The sequence below is a fragment of the Lacerta agilis genome, chromosome 5 (genome assembly GCF_009819535.1).
Source record: "Lacerta agilis isolate rLacAgi1 chromosome 5, rLacAgi1.pri, whole genome shotgun sequence".
NCBI classification, from domain to species: Eukaryota; Metazoa; Chordata; class Lepidosauria; order Squamata; family Lacertidae; genus Lacerta; species Lacerta agilis.
The window spans coordinates 54,537,038-54,558,934 of record NC_046316.1 but is presented as its reverse complement, the minus strand read 5'-3'; the positions used below and the strand labels follow the sequence as shown (position 1 = coordinate 54,558,934).

Here is a 21,897-nt window from a genome sequence, read left to right as displayed (position 1 = left end):
AGCAGCGATTGCTTTTGTAAACTTAGGGGTACAACAACTCATATGTTCTTTAAAATGGGTTATGGTATGAGTTTCAAAATACATTGTTCTTTAAGAGTAAAATGTAGACTTTGGATAGTCAGGGGCAAGGTGTAAGTATTTGAATGCATCTTTTGCCATACTCTTTGCTGTTCCCAGAAGTTCCATTTTTTTAAAGCTATGAGCAAGTTCCTATGAGCTCATCCGCATAATATCCTTGTGGAATGAGACATGATTCTGTTGGTAGGGAGGCTGATTGGCTAATGGACTTTCCTCCATACTGAGGATCTTATATCTCATGGGGCTTACAGGGGCTGCTGGAATCAATAGTGGCTGGTTGGCATGTTGGGTGATGGCTTGGGAGCCTGTCCCCAAGGTAATATTTAAAATGAAAGATTGGAATAAAAACCAATACTTAAAGCAGATTATGGCCTGAAGAGTATTCCTTTCTCAAGGGGCATGCAAACAACTAATTGCTAGAGCCTGCAATTCATCTTTCTTGAGAGGCTGTTTGAGAATTTGTGTCCCTTGCCTTTTTGTTCAGCAGCGGCTACTGCTGAAGACTGGAGACAAGCCAGGTTGGGAGAGAAGTTACTTTTAAATGTTTGGGGGTTGTGTAACTTGAAGTTTAAAATTGAACAGCCCATGATTCACTAAGAAGTACCAAATCCTCCCCCTTGAGTTCCCTAAGAGCTAGTCATTTGTGTCAGGGTAAGAAGGATTAGAAAGTCAGGCACAGAAGTCATGCTTCCCCTGTGACACAAAACTTACCTTTGTTGTGGTGTCTCCAGTTTCTTTGCTCAGGAAGACAGCATGTGGAAAACAAACTCCCTCCAGGCATTTTCCAAGTAATTTTATGTGTCTGTAAACCACCATTAAAGATTCTCTCTGCAGGCCTGTGAGTTTCATGTCCTTATATATAGGTTCTGCAAGATTTACTCTGCTGCGCTCTTTATTTTTCATGAACAGAGTTAAATGAAGCTCTTGGGGACTGATAATGCTCTAAATGTACCAGCTGAACAGGCAGTCATAGGTAGGGGGTTGCTATCTAAAATGCCATAGAAGATTGAGCCTGCCCTTGGCATGGTCTGAATCTTTTGGGCGGGGGGCAGGGGGCGGGGAACTGCTTAGAAAAGTCTCTAGAACTGAGAATAGAAACAAAGTGAATTATGCTTGCAAATTGGAGGGATGTGACAGGAGAACAGTCTGGCTGTTATTTCCTCTGCAGGCTCCTTGACAATTATTACTATAATTGATCTTCTTGGACAATAGGAAAACAACCACCAGACTGTAGCAGCAGTTTTGCAAAGTGAACGATCCTGCAAACTCTTTTGGTGTTAGACTGTTTGCCCAACTAATACTTAAGGCTGCAGCCTTAGACCTGTTTATGTGGGGGGTAAGCACTACTGAATTCAATAAGACTTACTTTTGAGTAGACACAGTTAGGATTGCTCTGCAGATCCGTTCCTTGCATTCCATATCTCTAAACTTGCATGAAAAACTAAATTAACTTGAATGGGAAATAGTTTCTTACTGAGGAATTTCTAACCTGGCAGGCATTGATTCATTGTATGTAGTTTTGAGAGGTTAGTTTGCTAAACTATGATAAGTGGCATACTCTTCCCTATTAACTTGTGGGTTTTAGCTTTGACCCACAACTGTTTTGATGGAGGCGGCCCTGAAATTGCATTTTAAAGTAGTGTTTAGTGCATTTTTAGTGTTTGAGCATTATATGTTGTAGTTGGCTTGTTAGGGCTTTCTTAGATTTGTCTCGTCATTTGGAGGTAGTGATGGTGGTTCTGCTCTTCCCTCACTTTCACTCTGGAGATAGATGTTAAAGCAACATGATATTGCATAGGAGGTGTTGGCTTTACAAATCTTTTCTTGTTCATAATTTTCACCTGCCTCTATCTGCCTGGACCTGCAGATGCTGAGAGTTGTCCAGGGACTAGGGCCCTGGGCAGGCAGGCAGCATTGATAGCACTTGTTGCCCCAGGTGTGCAGCAGCTGCTGGGACAGCTATATAAAGCTTGCCTGCCTTGTGGGTGGGGCTGCCATAAAGGGGCATCACCAAAGGGAATCGTCCCTTTCGGGGAGGCACTTTGGGGGCTGGAACGAGGGCATGGGCCAGTCTCCTTGTGGTAAGATCAATGTTTTTAAGGGGGATGGGGATGTTTTAAATTGTTTAATTGTTAAGTATATTTTTATTAGTTTGTACACATTAATATTGTTAATTGTTTTAATTATTTTATTGGGTTTTTTGGTTTTTATATTGTAATCTTACATTGTGAAGTACCCTGATACCTATGGGTATAGGGCAGTATACAAATTTAAATATATTATTATTATTTTATTTTATTTTATTTTCTTGATCCATTTGCTGAAACAGTTGTGGCTTTATAGTTGAGACTACAGATGATGTGCAATCTTCTGAGATCAGTGTGTAGCGTAACGTGATTTGAGGACAGTTTTCATTTAGACTCAGCAAAGGTTGATCATTCTGTTGTATTCATTGGTGCTGAGATACCATCAGTATGCAACTGATATGTATATTTTACCCCCAACCTCTTCGCTTCTGTTATTTGGGGTAGAGCTTTTCTTTGACTTACTGTGATCTTCCCTGATCTGTTCACAGGAGGGTAAAGCTCTGCTCTAGTTTCAGAGTGCTTTAGACTATAGAGTCCAGGTTGGTTGCATAGACCAATATATAGTTTCTTTTTATTAAGCTTAGCTTATTTTGGATGGATGATTCATTTTTCTCCATTTTTATGCTTCTTTTAAAAATAGAAATAGAATGCAATTTTCCTCTATTTTACAAATGGATTGTGTGCTAGTGGGAGCCATTTGGCCATAGGATACTGTTAATTTTTTGTAGTACATCATTTGAGGCATTCTTCAGTTTAAAAAAAGGAAAGAAAATTCATTTCAGAATGTTTTTCTAGTGTAATGCAGGGGATCATTTTATTCTAAATCACTTAAGGGCGAGAGAAGTCACATTAGTGATACCCAAGCTCTATAGGAGATCTTTTAGTAATCTGGTCCTTGTTGATTGCTCAGCATTTTTCCACCTTTTCTCATTTGATACCTTATGTGCTTGCATGTTTTATTTTTTTGATCAAGGTCTTACATTTTGAGTACTATTTACACCAGATGTTTGTTTTCAAATGATTTTGAGGCAAAATGCCCTTCTCCTTACCTTCCACTTTGTGCCATTGGTTTAGCTGATTCTAGTATTAAGTAGCCTGTAGTGCATTTTTGTTTGAACTTTTGATTTTCCAAATCTGGCTAGCAAAGTTAATGGGTCAGTAAAAGAAGACATATCTTTAACTCCTGCATAGTAATTAATTGTTCAGGTAGTTCTTAGTCCTCTAGTGCTTTAGCAGTGCCACAGCTATGGGGGTGGGGGCTAGTTGGGTTTTTTTTTGTTTTGTTTTTGCCCCGGGTGAAGCCTCCAGAGGGGCACCATTGAGGCTCCCAGCCTTTGTGTAAATGCAACTGCACATGGGTGGTTCTAGATTCAGGTAGGTAGCCATGTTGGTCTGATGCAGTCGAAATAAATTAAAAAATTGTCCAGTAGCACCTTAAAGACCAGCTAAGTTTGTTCTGGGTATAAGCTTTCGTGTGCATGCACACTTCTTCAGATACCTTTTGCACGTGGGTGGGTGTGCCAAACTGGATCTTTTACCCAGGTGAAATAAAGCCTAGTTTCACCCCTAGTTTTAGTAAACACAGTTAATGACCAACCAGAGTAAGGTTTGTCTGCTGAACAGGGTACCGGTATTATCAATAAGCTCTTCTTCCAAATATTTCTGGCTGTTGTAGTATCAGTTGGCTGGATTCTAGCTTAAAATTCATGTTAAGGCAAGCTTCTGTATAAACAAAATTACGTGCCCAAGAAAATCTGAGTCTTGTAGCCTTTATAAATTAAGCAAATGTGCATATAAATGAAACTCATGTACATATGCCAGTTGCTTTTTTATAATGTATTCTGTTTGTTATAGGCCTGGGGAGAGTCAAGGCACAGTGCAGGCACTCAAGTCTCGGGTGCTGAGTGCAGCAGCCCTCACCACCACCACCTGTGCACCTATAATGCTGAGATTTCACTAGGGATGTCCATAGACTTTCAATACTATCATTGTAGTCACAGAGGCTAGAAGCTTGCTTTTTTAAAAAAAGATTTTAAAATCGTGTCATTTTCAGGAAGTTGAATCCTGTTCCCAAAACTCATCTGAATAGCATGATTGTGGAATATATTTCCCCCTGTCAAAATGGCAAACCTGGCAGTGTCCAGTCACCCTTGATTGTTGCAGAATTTGCCATATTTTCAAGTTGTATGTATCATGTGGTGGTTTCCCATGTAAAACGACTGGCTGAGTTGGTTGAGGTACTCAGCTGTAAGGTCGATAACTGGAAAGCTGACCTTCACTTCCGTAAGGAAATAAGCAGCTTTCCAGGCGATCAATTTTTCCAGGCTAATGAGCCCCTTTACATTAACATCTTGCAGGTTTGCATTTAATGAGGCTTTTATTAATGCAGGGTTTGAAGGGACATCCTCTGATTGCTTACTAAGTGATGGAGGTGGCGCCTGAATCATTGTATTTTTTTAATAGACTTTCTTCTGATCAGTAATTTTCTCAAGGTGAATAAATAGATTAACCCCATGATTAATAGATTCAATTTCTCCATTATCCGTAATGCAGTCACATCATTTCAGGTCTTTTTTCCCCACTGAAACATTTTGAAATTGGCTAGTGAAGTCTTTGCTATGCTGCCTAGGCTAATAGATCTTTGATGTTTCATTTGGGTAATTGTGTTTCTTCTGGTGCTGTCCATTGTGGTGTCTCTGCCTCAATGCCACTGCTTGCTTTATTATCTCAGAATGCAAAGTTGCTCTGCTGCAGTTGCCCTTGTTATTCCTCTTTTAATACATGAGGCCCTGCTGCGTTCAGCATTGTCACCAGGGTGATTAGTGAGGTGTGGCTGCTGTTAGAACATAATTTCTGCATGTGTATATAATGGATATGCTAGCTGTCCGGGTTGTGTTGGCAGTAGTAGGGCTGGAATTTTTTGAAGTTAAGTGATTTAATATTCAGGTGATTTCTCTTACAGAATTTGGAGAGTCGATCATATTATAGTTGGGCTCAGGTGCTTGATGAATGTAAGTCAAACTTCTAGGACGTTCACATGATGAAACACAGGAGGCTGAAAGAGCCAGCCTAGAATGTTCATTATTATCCCAGCCTGTTCATTGTATATGTACCAGTTCAGAAACCTCATACTTGAAAGTAGAAAAAGTCTTGCTGTTAAACATTTTCTAGATATCACAAGAACTGTTCTCATTTGGGGTGCAAACCTAATCCAGTGCAGGATCTGAAACTATTGGTATTGTTAAGGGTTTCCTTTCTGCCAGAGTGTCTCCCCCCGCCCCACCTGTCCATTCAAATTAATTTGGTGCCCTGGAATATGGAGTGTATGAATCTGCCTGTTCCTGTGGATAGCAGTGTCCCTATACTGCCACATTGCATAAATGGGCACATTTAAAGCTAGATTTTCCCTTTCACCTTCTTATACACCTTTTTCCTTAGGTCCCTTTTGGCTTCATCAACACTGATTGTTATGCCCCCATAATAAACTCCATCTAGTTGCAGTATAATGACTCTGTTTATATTGTTCGTTTAACAGTAATGACCTTTGGCATACTGTCACTGCTAATCTAGCTTGGTTGATCTCAAATTGCAGGATAACAAACAGCAGCCAAGTGTCTAAAAATGCAGTCCTAGTTGTTGTTGGGTTTATCACTGAGATCTGGAATAGGTTCTAAATGCAGTTGCAGGAATAGGAATAGAGATGTTTTTCTCTCTCGTAGATTCTCTCTCTCTCCACTTTTGGACGTTGTACAATGGGGTATGGCATGGGAAGGAGAAGAAAGCAGGCAGGAGGGGAAAGTAGCAACAGGCTCTTGAGGTGGAAATGGAGAGGTAGCAATTTTGAGAGGCTGCTTGGAGCGCCTCATGAAATGTGGCTAATGCATTTCATAGAGAGAGAAATATAGTGCTTTCCTCCCTCTGCATTTCTTTAAGTGAAACATGGTATCTGTGTATTGCCTTAGGCATATTGCACAGTTGGTGTAAGAGGCATTTTGTGAGCTGCTTTTGATGCTGAATATATTTCATTGGTTAAAAATTCCTTTGTAATATCTTTCTGCAACCCCCTGTAACTTTCTTAGCTGTGGAAGCAAATTAAAGTGAGTTTTTGGCAGGGTGTGGGTGTGCAATGTGAGGCACAGAAGAGTTACATGTTTCTCTTTTGCACATATAAATGGCAAGATAGGGAGTCCTGACTTCCCAGCCTTTTTCTTCCCCCTGCTAGCTTTTTAAATAGGTATCTTTCAAAGATTCATCCCGTCTGCCTATCAACACTTCATGAAGTGGCAAAAATATCTGACCAAAATATTGTTCGTTGTTATTCTACATCTTGTGTCTCCTTCACCCTCTAGTCTTTTTATTTTTAAGGATGTCTGCCCTGTGCAGAGCTAACTCTCCTAATTACATAGTCATGCAATCAGAAGCAGGCTGTGAACATATGAAGCTACTCTTACATTGAGGTGATGTGACGACTCTGCCTGTGTCTGTCGACCCTGCAGCAACTTATTCCCAAGTTCAGATACAACTTCTCCACTAAAGCACAAATTCTTATTACTGCTCTGAACAACATTTATGGACAAAAATGGTTTCAAAACCAATCGCAGACTCTGGTGTCAACCTTTGGCTAAGCAAAAAGCCTGGTTATTCTTTTTGGGGGGGAAAAACAATTCATTTGCAAATATAACAGATGGAAAGAGAGAGGCAAAGAGATGGAAACATTGCCAGCTGACATTAACAATATTCCATCAATCCTAACTTAAAACAGAAAGGCTTAAACATACAAGGATTCTTTGTGTCCAAATAGGTTCCAGAATCAGATGGATGCTTACAAGCCATGCAATGAAACGTAGAAAGGCCAGTGAGATCTTCAGACCACTGAATAGTGGACAGTCCAGTGTTTATCTTTCCAGACTTGCAATATAAGTTTCTTAGCCACCATTAGGATTTGTGAAATCCACTTTTGTTGTCCACCTGTTCATCCTCTTACTGTAGGGCTATAATTTAAGAGTGTCTGAACACCCACAGATATAAAGGATTTTTCCAGAACAGAATTAAGATGAACAATAATTTCTGAGCAGCAAGAAAACATCCTGGGACATATTATACCTCAAAAAGGTGTTTTTAGTATTACATTGCCACCAAAAGAACTAGCCAGTTTTTTTCTGATAAAGGCGTGCTGTGGAGTCCAATGTACTTGGAACACCAATGTTTGCTGAATAAATTTCAATTTTAAATCTAACAAACCATACATATAGATGCTAAAGCAACTTTCCATCAGTTGAACTGAATGAAACACTCTAAATCTATATTCCATGCATCTCTTCAAGTTCCTGAACATCAATTACAGCATTCCAATAAACTTTTATAAGCCATTATTATGAGTTTGGCTTTATGTGAAGATCTAATTATTTGAGGCACTCAAGCTGATGGCCCATAAATTGACTCTAAAAGGGTGCTGCAGTTGGATATATTGCCCTTCAGGTCTAGTGGGTTAGTGGTGTCTGCACCACAAAACTGAAAATGACAACAATTCTCTATCTGAATCCTATTAACTGGTCTAAAATATACATCCCACTATCAACCCCTTCTACAAAAATGAGGTTAAGCTTGTTGTTGTTCAGTTGTTCAGTCGTGTCCGATCTTTCGTGACCCCATGGACCAGAGCACGCCAGGCACGCCTATCTTTCACTGCCTCCCGCAGTTTGGCCAAACTCATGCTAGTCGCTTCGAGAACACTATCCAACCATCTCATCCTCTGTCGTCCCCTTCTCCTTGTGCCCTCCATCTTTCCCAACATCAGGGTCTTTTCTAGGGAGTCTTCTCTTCTCATGAGGTGGCCAAAGTACTGGAGCCTCAACTTCAGGATCTGTCCTTCCAGTGAGCACTCAGGGCTGATTTCTTTAAGGATGGATAAGTTTGATCTTTTGCAGTCCATGGGACTCTCAAGAGTCTCCTCCAGCACCATAATTCAAAAGCATCAATTCTTTGGCGATCAGTCTTCTTTATGGTCCAGCTCTCACTTCCATACATTACTACTGGAAAACCATAGCTTTAACTATACGGACCTTTGTCGGCAAGGTGATGTCTCTGGTTTTTAAGATGCTGTCTAGGTTTGTCATTGCTTTCCACCCAAGAAGCAGGCGTCTTTTAATTTCGTGACTGCTGTCACCATCTGCAGTGATCATGGAGCCCAAGAAAGTAAAATCTCTCACTGCCTCCATTTCTTCCCCTTCTATTTGCCAGGAGGTGATGGGACCAGTGGCCATGATCTTAGTTTTTTTTATGTTGAGCTTCAGACCATATTTTGCGCTCTCCTCTTCACCCTCATTAAAAGGTTCTTTAATTCCTCCTCACTTTCTGCCATCAAGGTTGTGTCATCAGCATATCTGAGTTGTTGATATTTCTTCCGGCAATCTAGGTTAATCTAGCTGTCCTTAACGACTGCTAGTGTTGATGCAGACATAAAATTTAATTGAATTGAAGGGCAGGCAGCAGGAATTTATGCTCCAAAATGGCAGGGCTGGAGGAAGGAGATCATTTGGGTGTATGGTTCCCCATTTCCCCCCAACACAGCTCCTTTTGACTGAAATAAAATTCTGCCTTTAGCTGGGGACTTGAGCAGCAAGAGCAGATGGGCTCCAAAGGAAGAGCAATCTTTTTCCAAGCCAGTTGGACTAATGATTTTAAACGGGGTAGCTGAAGAAATAAAGCGGAAGGCAATATGCTTTGATGTATCCATGCAAAACCTGTGGAGCTACCACCTGTTCTTTCAGCTAATCTCTCAGAACAGTGCAGCTTCATGTGTAACTTCTCAGCAGAAGCAACCTAAAAACCCTGTTTTTTCTTATTCTCGGCATATTTTACAGTTAGTATTTACATAAGAGATAATATTTCTAGAAACTCAATCCTGCATTATGTGGCTTTATTATTAATTATTTATATAGCGCATTGCATATGCAAAAGCCTGCTCAATACTTTTTCTTGTTTGTTTGTACACTTCTAAGGTAGGCGGTCTAAGGTAGGTGGTGGTAGTTTCTGCTGTAATACAGTGGTACCCCCGCTAGACGAAAATAATTCGTCCCCGCGAAAATTTTCGTCTAGCGGGGTTTTCGTCTTGCGGAGCGGCAATGGGAGCCGCGCTCCGCAAAACGAAAAAAAAAAGACGAATTTTTTTCGTCTTGCGAGGCAGCCCCATAGACTTTTTCGTCTAGCGGGGCTGCCTCCCGCTAGACGAATGCTTTCGTCTAGCGAGTTTTTCGTCTAGCGAGGCATTCGTCTAGCGGGGTACCACTGTAAATGAGAAACTGAACTCAAGATGTAGGACTTCAGATAAGAATTGGATTGTGCATTAACAAAACCTTCATTCAGCAATCTGTATAACATGCCTAGTTGTGTTATTTGCCTTAATTTGCACCATTCCACTATTAGTTGTGTGGTGGAGCAGGGAGTTGTGCAGGAGGCTGAACTTTACCCTCATCCACTTCCACTAGAATCTTTATCACCAAATCCTCCTTTTGATTTCACCAGGTACGGCTCATATATTTAAAACTAATCTTTGCAATTCTTAAGGACTAGAAACTTGCTTTTCTAAAATAATTGCTCTTTATTGCTTTTATTTATTAAATTTATATACAACCCCTACATCTGTGGATCACAGGGTGGTTTACAGTGTAAAAAATGTAAAACTAAGATTCTTATAAGTCAAATTCTTCGCCAACTACCATGTTTTAACATGTTTATACATAAAGATGGGTGAATCAGCATATTTCTTTTTTATTTTTTAATATCATTTTATTGTTTTTATATAAATACGTTGAGAAAAACTTTCACATTTATCTTTCCATTCATTTAAGATTTTGGCCTTTTAGGGCCGTGACTTCCCTCAAACCCTCCACATGATTTCTAATATCTATTACTTATACTATACTTCTTAATCATTGCTTTAAATCATCATATCCAACTTAAGCAATATCATTTCATATTTACAATGACATTTCTTCGATAATCTACAAAGCTTCTTGCAGTCCTATCAACGTATCTTGCATGTGTGCAGTCATAGGTCAATTTCATCCTGTTGCTTCTTTTTGGTTTAAATAGAAAATCATGCATTTTATACATTTTCTCCTGCACTACACATTGAGTTTTTTCCTGCAAAAATGCATTTTGAGCCATATTTTGGGAACCAAAGCTGTATTGGAAAAATTGGAGAAGTGCATAATCTGATTGATAGCTGCATTTCATCCACATATAACTGAGCAACCAATGACTAACAAATCAGGTCATTTCACTTTAAAATCTAATTCAAATGAATTTCTCTTCCTTCCTTACTTGTCCATAGCATTACTGTTTTGGTAGTTGTTCTAACACTCTTGATATGCTGTCCAGAATATATATTCCTCTGAATTCTAAAATTATTATGACTGCCTCTTTTGGATGTGAGATTGACTCTAATCTAGAGCCGATGAACTTTTTTTCTACCAAGGGCCATTGACTCACAGGAAGAAAAAGAAAGTGAAAGGTTTCATGGTTAATTAATTGAAGGACGGATTGACCCCCCCCCCCCAATGAGTCCAATGCTTGCAGAACACCTTTGAAATTCAGGTTTGCTGTTAGTTGCTTGATCTACAACTTCTGAACATCTAAATGGCCTGGGCTGTTTAAAATGTGTTTGTGGGGAAATGATGTGATGTGTTGGAATGGGTAAGAGGGAAGCGGGGATGATGTGAGAATGAAGCAATATTTCCCACAAAGAAAGCAAGCATATGCCTGAATCCAAAAGAATGTACAACTTAGAGCTTGTAAATGTTGAAGAACAGGCCCTTTTGGCAAACTTGCTCTGTGACCAAAAGGACTTTAATTGCTTTGTGATGTGCATTTGGGTTGTGCTGTTCAAAGAGACTCAAATTCCACTGGTACACTCTTGTTTTTAACTTATATTTACATATCTAATTAAATGTTTAAATGCATCTCAGACTAAACCTATATCTCAGAATTCAGATCTTGTCTTGGGAGTTGTTCAGTGTCAGAGTCTGCTAGAAGTCGGTCTATTTTCCCTGTTGAAGAACTGTGGTATTTCCCCCAGGATCATTCTTAATGGAGTTCAAAGTCAGTCAAATTCGTCCCCAAGGATCCACATGATTCCATGTCTCTCTCCTCCCTCCATTCAGTGATATCATTCCTGTCATGCTGTGCTCAGCAGGTTTATATGCTGCCTATGGCTCAGATAAATGTTTGTAAATTAAGAAGAACTTCTTGGAGTAGAAGTCTCAGAGGAAATAGGATCAATCTGAATGTATTGATGAAGGATATCTGGAAATGTAAAAGTCCAAATGTTTGGGGCATATAGAAACAGGGATTGCAATTAGAGATGTATTTAGTACATCTTTAGTCTGAGGTTTTAACTGGAGACGCCTAGACCTACATCATATATTGGTCATTTTTTTGCTTGTTGTTACAAATCATTCATTGCCCAAAACTATTGTCATTGGAAAAAAATTATTGTGTACCATTATTTGAACAAGTGGCAACAGCCAGTGTGGATGGTTCTGCTGTCTATCAGATTAACCAATAATTTGGGTGAAAGCTTCCCTTTCTGCTGGTTGGCTTCTTTCCACGTGTCTCCCTGGAAGAATAACAACTGCAGTCAGATGTTAGGCTTGTTTACACTAGCTTTTGGTGTGTGTGTCAAAAGACTTTCATGAGGCACTCCACCTTGAATGCCATTAACAAATGTAATCATTCTATGATTTTTCTGCTCATAGCCAGATAAATCATCTGCCAAATTCCCCAGAGCCTCTTGTTGGTTGAGATGTAAGTGGAGGCTGATACCCATTACAGGAGGAGGGGAATCATGAGGCAGTGGCTTTTCCTTTTGACAAGGCAAGGCAGTTTTCCAAAAGCCGCCTTACCAGTGTAATATACTATCCTCCGCTTCTCTCTCTCACCTGGTTTCTTCTAAGATGGTACGAGTATGGCATAGCTGAAGGATAATGGCAGAAGACAAATGGCAGCCTGATCCTATGCAGGTTTACTAAGTTCACTGGGCTTACTCCCAAATAAGGGGAAACACACTTCTTCCTTAGTACTCTGCAACTTATTTCATGGGGATTAGCCATTTTAGAGTGGTTTCCAGAAATGTATGTATTGCTAAACATGACTGGAACCTCTTCCTAACCTTATTCCAGCACAACCGAGTCTCCTGAGTCAATATGGAAACTTCCCATGTTCAGGGAGTTCTTACTGTGTGGTTTCAGCACTAGGTGAGGAAGTATGGAGGCAAAAGCTTGTTTGATCTCCACAATACCCATGTACCACCAGCTCCTATGGAAAAGCAGCTGAGCACGATCTTATCATGTTCCTGTTGCTGTCTGCCTGGGTTATATGTATGCCTGAATAAATACATTTTCGCTTTCCAGCTGCCTTTGAACGTCTTGATTCAAAGACTGACTTTCATAGAGAGGTTTTAATTGCAACCCCCTCCCTGTGCGCCAGTAAGAACCAAGCAGTTTCTTCCTTTTGTTGCTTAAATGGAAAAGAACAGCAAACATAATTGTTTTACTCCTGGTACCCTGAGACTTGTGTTTATTGAATAACAGACACTCTGGTATCCAATAATGTTTTAATTAATAGGTGATAAAATTGGGGTGTGGGCTGATTTTGCTGAAGAAACAGATTTGCAGTTTTGATCCCCCCCCCCCCTTTTAGGACTGAATCAGCTCATTAAGTACATCTGCTCATTAAGGTAACAAAGTGCCTACCTTGATTGCCAACAGAAAACAGTGATTATAGTGACTGGCAGAGCTCCAGTCCCTGAGATGAACAAGATTAGAGGAAGGAAATGGCCCAGAGATAAAAGCAAAGATTACAGTCCCATGTACTCAAGAGGACATTGCAGAGTGCAAAGAGAAGATGGCTTTCTGGTTAGATGTGTAGGCTTGGGTGCAGATCATTCAGGGAATGCCAGTCGGCACAACAGGGAATAATTTGTCACCAAAACACTGGCTTCAAGGAAAGGGAATGCAAATTAAATGAGTCACCAAATGAATGTTTTCTTTTCAATTGTTAAAGGTGCCTCATAAGCCAAGTACCTGTCTGTCTGCAAATGCCAGCCTATGGGGATAGAAAAGTTTGGCTGAGCTAGTTCCTGTCCCCTTGGAGTTAATGCCAACTTATAAGGTACTCAAGAATAGAAAGCAATGTTTCCCCTAAAACCTGTACCTATGGAGACTGGAGAACACACTCTGGGTTCAAAGGGCCACCCAATGCCTTGCAGTTCTACTTGGCCTACTGCCTTCTGCAAACAAGTTCTCGTTGCCAGTAGTGGGGTGGGCATGTGTTAAGTCATGGTGTGTTACCTTTTGCAATGCTAATCGGAACAAAAGAGGCCTGTCAGATGTTAAAGCTGCTGCTCATGGAAACAGGCATCATATAGAAGTCCAAAAGGGCAGGGTATGTGTTGCTTTCAGTAATGCGTCCTTTGTGCTCTGATATATTTTTTGCACCAGGGACTGATGTTTCTTCAAGAAGCTGAAATTCTGTATGAAAATGAAGGCTTTTTTGTCATATGATTTATAGTGTCTGTGATCCATCAGAAGTCTGAACCGCAGGGCACCAGCGATACCCCTGCTGGACATTTTTCCTAAGAGATTATGAAAACTCAAAAAAGGTGTTTTTCCTCGCTGTTGATTAATGATTAATTAGACCAGTGCCATCATTTTGTGCATTAATTACAGTCATTATTTTCTTCCTCATTAGTTAAGAGGTTTCCCTGCTTGTTTGGGAGATGCTGGAGAGTACCTGCTGTCTTCACAGCTAAGGAAATGTCAGTCTACATCCAGACCTCCTAATATCGGGTTTATTGAACTTTCAGGAGGATATTTATTAGGTGAAATTAGAAATCCTGCTATGCTTGGAAGAAATAGAGTTGGTGCTGTGGACTCTAAGGGACAGTAAAGGCAATAAACAAGGACTAATGATATTGCTCAAGCTCGGAATAAGGGGAAATCTACTGCCTGTACGTGAAGGGTTTCCTACTGGGTAAATTAATCCAATACGTATGTGTGCGCGTACGCGTGCGTCCATGCTGAGATGTGTAGGCGATAGGATACACATGATGTGTTTTGCATGCTAACCTTCTTTGTGGAGTCTCCAAGGCTTTCAAAGAAACAGGTTGTTATTAATGCGTATGCAAAACAGAGGTAAAAAGTAAGGGAAGTGGTGGCGCTGTGGTCTAAGCCTCTTGGGCTTGCTGATCAGTAGTTTGGCAGATTGAATCCGTGCAATGAGGTGAGCGCCTGTTGCTCTGCCCCTGCTTCTGCCAACCTAGCAGTTCGAAAGAGCACCAGTGCAAGTAGATAAATAGGTATCGCTGCAGCGGGAAGGTAAATGGCATTTCTGTGCACTCTGGTTTCCGTCATGGTGTTCCATTGTAGCAGAAGCAGTTTAGTCATGCAGGCCACATGACCCAGAAAGCTGTGTGTGGACAAACACCGGCTCCCTCGACCTGAAGCGAGATGAGCGCCACACCCCATAGTCGCCCTTTGACTGGACTTAACCATCCAGGGATCCTCTACCTTTTTAAAATGTAAAGCAGAGGTAGCTTTTATTTATACACATTCTCCCTTAATTAATTATTTAAGAGCTTGCTTGTGATTTTGTGCCTTAGTTGATTTCCCCCACCCCCACTTTGGATTATGAACTTTCTGCATTAACTTTTTATAGTCATCTGAGTCGAGCCAGTCTGATGCAGGTGTGCTCTTTCAGTTTTTCAGGGCAGCGTGCCTACCATATGCTAGTCATGATTGTTCTAATTGTTTAGCATTTGAAATACTTTTGTTGCCTTTCAGTTTGCCCAGAGATAATTGCTGGCAGGAGAAAGTCATGCTTTCATAGCATGTGTCTCCTCTTGTAGCTTCTGCACTGTCAGAAAGAGTCAGCTGCAGCCATTTAGGAAGTGTGTGAACCAGAAGGCCAGAATGGGGTAACTTACTAAATTTAACCTTGAGCTGAAATCAGATTTGAAACTCTTGATCCTTTTTTGTTTGGCTCGCTCCTTGTCCGAGTAAGAACAGTGAGACCTAACTTTCCCTCTGCACATTGTGTTCTGTGCAATATTGTATTCTTGTACCTGGCTGCTGTACTTCAGAATTAGGGATTGCACGTTGAAAGATAATTCATGCCACCATAAAGAGATGCCAGTTTACAAATGCTTTAAGTTTGTGGGGTTTTGATTGAAATTAGTGGCATATTTTATGCCACTTTAAGAAACTGGTAATACTACCTGTAGGGAATTTGGGAGATGCTGCTGTATTATTCACATTCATATCCCATTTATAAGGTGGTTTTTCAACCCTAAGGGTCAGCAGTCTATGAGTGTTCAGGGCGATGACAAGATGATAAATTCCTGGGGTCTGTTAGACTTCTGAGCCAGCCCAAGGTGATGATTTCTGATTTTGATTTACTGGGAATGTAAGAGGGAGTGCTTTACTGTGAAAATCGTGAACAGATGAAAGGTCCCTCTTTTATGCTAGTGATTTTTCTCTCCCACCTTCATTTTTTATTTATTTTCATTTGCTTCATTGATAACCCTTGGGGGTCCCTTCCAATTCTATGATTGTTAAAGTCATGTGTTAAAACATTACTCAGTGAAATATTAATTTTTAAAAGTGGGCTATTTGCAAATAGCTTTTTGTAGTTATTTTTAAAAGTTGAATAAAAAGCTAAGCTCAGAAGAAAAACTGGAGCAGTTGCCTCATTCTGCCTCTTATCGATGAACTTGTCAGCATGTTGGGTCTTGTGGATGAGCTCCAGCTTTGAAGCGTAGTCATTTATGAGAGAAAATTAGCCTGAGTATGATTAATGCTGTGCCTGACAATCTGACAGGGAGCTCCCTGTTGACTAGCAACAGTAATTCTGCATTTCCTCCTATGAAAGATTCATCCATGACTGAAAGACCAAGCACAGTTCATATACAGCACTAAGCCCAAATCATAAGTTAACTGCAAGTTGTCCCATAAATGCTCAAACACACCATGTATTGTTTTTCTAAAGCTTCCATCTGCTCTTGCTCTTTATCTTTGTAGCTTGATGAGCCTGGTTTTGGTGATCAAGCAAACTATGGTTAGAAAAGGTGATGAATTCATGTAACACTAAACTGTAGTTAAAACAAACTATGATTTGTAAGCTGACAACAAACCATGGTTTAAGATAGTGATTTATTGGCAGCAAACAAAAAATAGATTGCTGCTGGGCAGGGTTCAAATGATCAATCAAACCATGACTTTGCTGCATGTGACTCAAGCATTGGAATACCAGTTAAAGTTGTATTAAAATTCAGTTAATGTGAATTGACCTCCAAGGGAATTAATGTCTTAGCATGGGAGGTAGATCAGTTCTTGGCTCCTGGGACTTTTCTCCTTCATTTTTCTTAAAAATGCAGGTCCATGTAATTTCCACTCCTGTGTCTTACATATTGTTGTAAACTGGAATTCTGTTGTTGTTGTTTCAATTTCTATACTGCCCTTTATCTAAAGATTACAGGGTGATATACAACATTAAAACCTAATTTACATAGTATAATAATAAAAGACAATAAACAATATTAGAAAAAATTATAATAATTTAAAAGGCCATAGATCATTTAATAGTGAAAGGCCATTTTTGCCTGGTTCCATAATTACATGTCTTTAGGCACTAGGCAAGCCTCTCCGGGGAGAACATTCTACAAATGGGGAGCCACAACAGAAAAGGCCTGTTCTCATGTTGTCACCCTCTGAACCTCTCAGGGAAGAGGGACACAGAGAAGGGTCCCAGATGACAAGTGCAGGGTCTGGGTTGGTTCGTATGGGGAGAGGCAGTCTTTAAGATATTGAGGTCCTGAGCACACATGTGGTCTAATGGTTCATTCTATTTGAGTTCTGTAATTTTACATGTGGACATAATAGATGGACCTCTTTCTTAAGCATGAGTCCATTTCCACTGCTCCATTTTTGAACAGAGGATATATTAATTCAATACTAGTTTCTGGCTGCACAGCTTTTATCCTCTTTGCTCTGACTTGAGCACCCAGGATATTATTTTGGATGGAAACTGCTTGTAGCTGAATTTTCCTGTCTTGATCTCCTCATTATTCTTTGGTCAGTGGCATAGCTTGGTGGACTGCAGGAATCTGTCATTTGAATCGATTCAGAGTGACAGCAGGGCAGGGAAGAGGAGGCGGAAGCTGCATGTCTCTTGCAGTCTTCACATCTGGCTCCTCTCTGATGAATTCAGTGAGCTTCGTTCGGATTAATCCATTATAGCAAGATGTATTGCAGTGTTGCACTGTGTATGGCAAGACAGAATTGGCGTTGCTGCTAGGATTGGATTTGCTGTGCAGATGACTAATTGTCCTGTCACCTTTTACTGTGTGGTTAGCCTTAAGTTGATTAGCTGTATAACAAAAGAGAGAGGACAAGGCAACATAACATATTGGAGAATAACATAAAATCCTGTTGAAGAACGAGAGATTTTAAATGGAAGCTTGGTGGATTTGGTCAGCAAGAACACTTTGAGAGCAAGTGTTCTCAAAATGGCAAATGGGTGTTTACAGCAGGAGCTCACTGATATCCCACATCCACCCAGGCTACCTTAGATTCTGCAAATTTGGGTTACATTCCAAAACTTACCAGTTCTTAAAGTATCTGCTTACCTACACCACCAGAAACCTCCCTATTCTGTCTAATTGCATATGGCAGTGATGGCGAACCTTTTTGAGCCCGAGTGCCCAAACTGCAGCGGAAAACCAACTTTTTTATTTCAAAGTGCCAACACTGCAATTAAACCTGAATATCGAGGTTTTTAGTTAGAAAAAACTCCTACAGTTGTCCAGACATCTGCAATCTTAAAAGTAAAACACAATAACAAAGTTTTCAATGTTACAGTTTTTTATTTAAAAAAACATAAACTCTACATGTGCATGTATTTTAGACAAAGGGATACTCAACTTGTAATAATGATTATATACCAGAACAACACCTGAAGGCTGACGTGTGGGGCTGGTATATACCAGGTTTCCCTGCCCCTCTGAGCCACTGGGAGTCAGGGAATCATTCACTCCAAGAATAGTATTGAAAATAGCAAATACAATCCTTCAAGGTGGTGGTGGTTTTTTTGGGGGGGGGTTAATGCTCTCAAGCCACACTATTCTTTTAGAATCAAATTCTCTGCTTTCAGATGACTAAGCTCTGAATACAGCCTTGGGTGTATGTAACTTCTGTTTTAGATGCAAAAGTCAGAAGAGTTTTCAAAGGAAAAAAATCACTTGAAGCTTAAAAATAAAATGCCATGTTAATGACAGTATATTAAAACACACTTTTTTTAAAGCACCCTAGGTTCTTTAGGCTGCAATCCTTACCTGGGAGCAAGTCCCACTGATGTTAATGGGGCTTACTTTTGAGTAGAGCTGTATTGGCTTTCCCTGTTACTGTTGTTTTTAACACTTGCTTCCTTCTCCCTTGCCATTAAAGAAGAGAACAAGATCTCGGCAGTAGTGCCTAAGATTAATCGCACAAGTCAGGGGAAAGGGAGACCCACACAATACATTGGGGGGGGGGGGGCTTGCCTGCATGGGCTTCCTTTGCTTTTATTTTGAAATGGGGCCTGAGCCCAAACAGTGGCTGGAAATCCCTTTTCCTTGAACTGCAGCCACCCTTCTCTCTACCGAACAACCCCTCCTCAGCCGTTAAAACAGACATATAGATGTTCTGTAGAGCGATCCCAGCACAATCACTGTTTTTTAAGGAACAACACGATTCTCCTTTATGGGGTCTCCGTTTGCGCCATTCTTTGTGCAAAGCTCTCAGCAGCAGCTCCATACCCAAACAAGACGAAAATAGGGTGTTTGGGGAGAGAAAAAGAAATGTATGGCCATTGCATTAAAGGCATTTATTCTGTCGATTGCTCCTGCTTCCCCCCCCCCCCCAGAAAACCTTAATCCTTGTCTCCCCTCAGGCTGTCAGCAAGGAATCAAGGAATCCCCGGGTTTTGGCTGTGAAAGGGAGCGCCCTGCACGCTTCTTGCAGGAGCCCTTGCCGGCTAGCCTCCCTCCTGATCCCGTGCAAAAGCCGCTACGGTGAGGGGGTGGGGTGGAAGGAGAGTTTGGAAAGCGGCAGGCAAAAGCGACAAGTGGGCAGGCAGCTTCTTCCCAGGAGAGAAGCCAAGGAAACGCTCTTGCGGGGCCAGTCGGGGGCTTCTGGAGAGCGGAGCGCAGCAGCCGCCGGGCACAGTGTGTCCCGGGGCACAGCAGGTGAGGCTGGGGATGCCAAGCGCTCCTGTGGGCGAGACTAGTCCTCCTCCTCCTCCTCGCTTCAAGCACCGCTGCTGGGAAACCTCGTCGCTGCCGTTACCTCGTCCTCGTCGCTCGTGTCGAATCCGCAGCAGCAGCCAGCAGCAGCAGCAGCAGCCAAACACCACTGGGACACGCGCCAAGGAGGGAAACTGCTGCTGTCTGCTGCTGCGCCTGCGCTGGCAGAAACGAGGCAGGACGCATGAGCACAGCAGCAGCGCCCTCAGCCTCCGGAGGGCGGGCCGCCGGCCAGCTGGAGAAGTGGACGGGCGCAGGCGGGCCACGGGCGCGGCACGGTGCAGCGCAGCGCAGCGGCGCCCCCCACCATTTCCCCGCCCCTGGCGTGCCGGCAGAGAGAGCTCTGCGTGCCAGCTGTGGCACGCGTGCCACGGGTTCGCCATCACTGGCATATGGCAACAGCTCCAAACATAAATCAAATATCAGTGGAAGAAGTGAGCAGCCCTTTCTTGTACCTTATTATAAAACAAATGGCTCTGAAAGGATTCCACTTGTCCTTACTTGCAGTTTAGGAGAGTAGTATAATATTCTAATTCACTTCATATATTCTTGAGGAAATCAAAGTTTTTCCAAAGTAACAAACATAAATTGCCAGTATATTGGGTCAAACACTTTTTCAGTGTCCAGAGACATAAGTGCAATTGGATATCTGGTACTTCCAAGGGCAGCAGCTTTGTGGGGTTTGAGCTTCATTGGAGTAAACCTTTAATTTCATTTTCCTGTAGTTCTTCCCTTCCGCAACTATTCATACAGTTGAGTTAAGCACCACAATATAGCCACTAAAGCTTTAAAGAAGGGTGAGGAGTGTTATGTAGAAAATAAAATCTTTGCCACAAGGAAAAATTCTTGCAATTGTATGGTAGGAATATGAGGAGACAAGACAAATCAGCTGTAAAGTGAACCTGAGAAAATGAATGTTTAGCTAGCCATCCTAAGTGACTAATCATCTTCTGTATTCTACCCAGTGCTAAATATCTTCCCACCCTCATCAAGAAAACTGTCCTGAGATCTTACAATGAAGGGTGATACATAAATCTAATGAATGAATGAATGAATGAATAGAAAAAAACAATATTTATTTCTTACATTTGTACCCTACCTTTCTTCAATTGTGAAATCCAAGGTGGCATGCTGATGTATTCTGTTTCAATAAGGTGGTGGTCTTGTGTGCCTTCAGACTAAACCGAACAATTATGAACTGGAAAATGGGTTGGTAAAGAATTGATTTGTGACATGCATCCTACTAGAATTCAATGAAGTTGTTTTGGTTGGGAGAATTCCTTTGTGGTCTCCTCTACCTTTCTATATATGAGACCCTGTGCTAAATAAATTACTTAATGAAAAGCTAATGCTGAGTTCCTGGCTTTCTTCCTTTTCTGCATTACTGTACATGAAAGATTGCTGTATCAGTTGGAAGGCTGTAATACTGTACTCTTATTCCTTGGTGTTTATCCTTGTTTTTTGGTATATAGACCACTCTCATTCTTTCCTGGTGGTCAGAAATCACTCTTCTGTGTGGACTAGATAACCACATCAAATGTAAATTCTGCGATCATCTGACAAATTGCTTGGAATACCGGTACATTACTGGTGATAAATGCAATCCCCTTAAAGGGAAACCTATTCATTTAACATAGTACTTCCAGGATTAATTGCTTGCCAGGCTAAATTGCTCCATAAAAGTGCATACTTTTTTATCCAATTTCTTCATGGCATGATTAGTTAGACCATTCCACGTCTTTGTGTGCTAATTACACTGGCTTTTTTGTTACTTTAATTATTATTAATTCTTACACAGCATGTTTTGCTTTTAGTTTTTTGGCTGCTCCTTTAAAATCCTATTGCTGTTTCCTCTTTAAATATCACGTTGTGCTTTAGAAAACAGAGGAAGCAGCTCTACAAAATGTAGGCAGAGGGCAGCCCTTACTTCACTACCAGCTAGCAGTATTAGGAGCCACAGGGTGCTAAATACTTCCATTTTATTTTCCACCCAGATGTCCTCAGATTTGCATACCAAAAAAAAAGAATAAACAATGTTATTTCAAACAGAGAGAGAGAGAGAACGCAACAGCAGCAGGAAAAAAATCAACACAAATGCAAGGAGGGAGAGCAAATAAATATTGAAAGCTTGTTGAAGTGAGACACTCTTCTCTAAATGTCAGAAGGTCAAATAAGGAAGGGGCCAGATGATCCTACCAAGTTTGTGTGCTGTAGCCAAGAGGGCTTATCCTGTATTCTTTCCAGCTGCACATCTCGCACCTGTAGGAAGCTGGGCAAGATCAAATGGGAGCAGGCTGTTTATTACGTTTGCTCTCTGTAACTGTTAGCAGAGATTGTATTTGATGGAGTTATTTTATAATAAGACACAAAGGTATTTCACAATGCAGTTCCTAT

General features: G+C 41.0%; 1 protein-coding gene across 1 annotated transcript in view; it reads left to right on the top strand.

The window, feature by feature from the left end:
* ARMH3 (armadillo like helical domain containing 3) overlaps positions 1–21,897 on the top strand; it is a 118,622-nt gene that overhangs the window by 54,781 nt on the left and 41,944 nt on the right.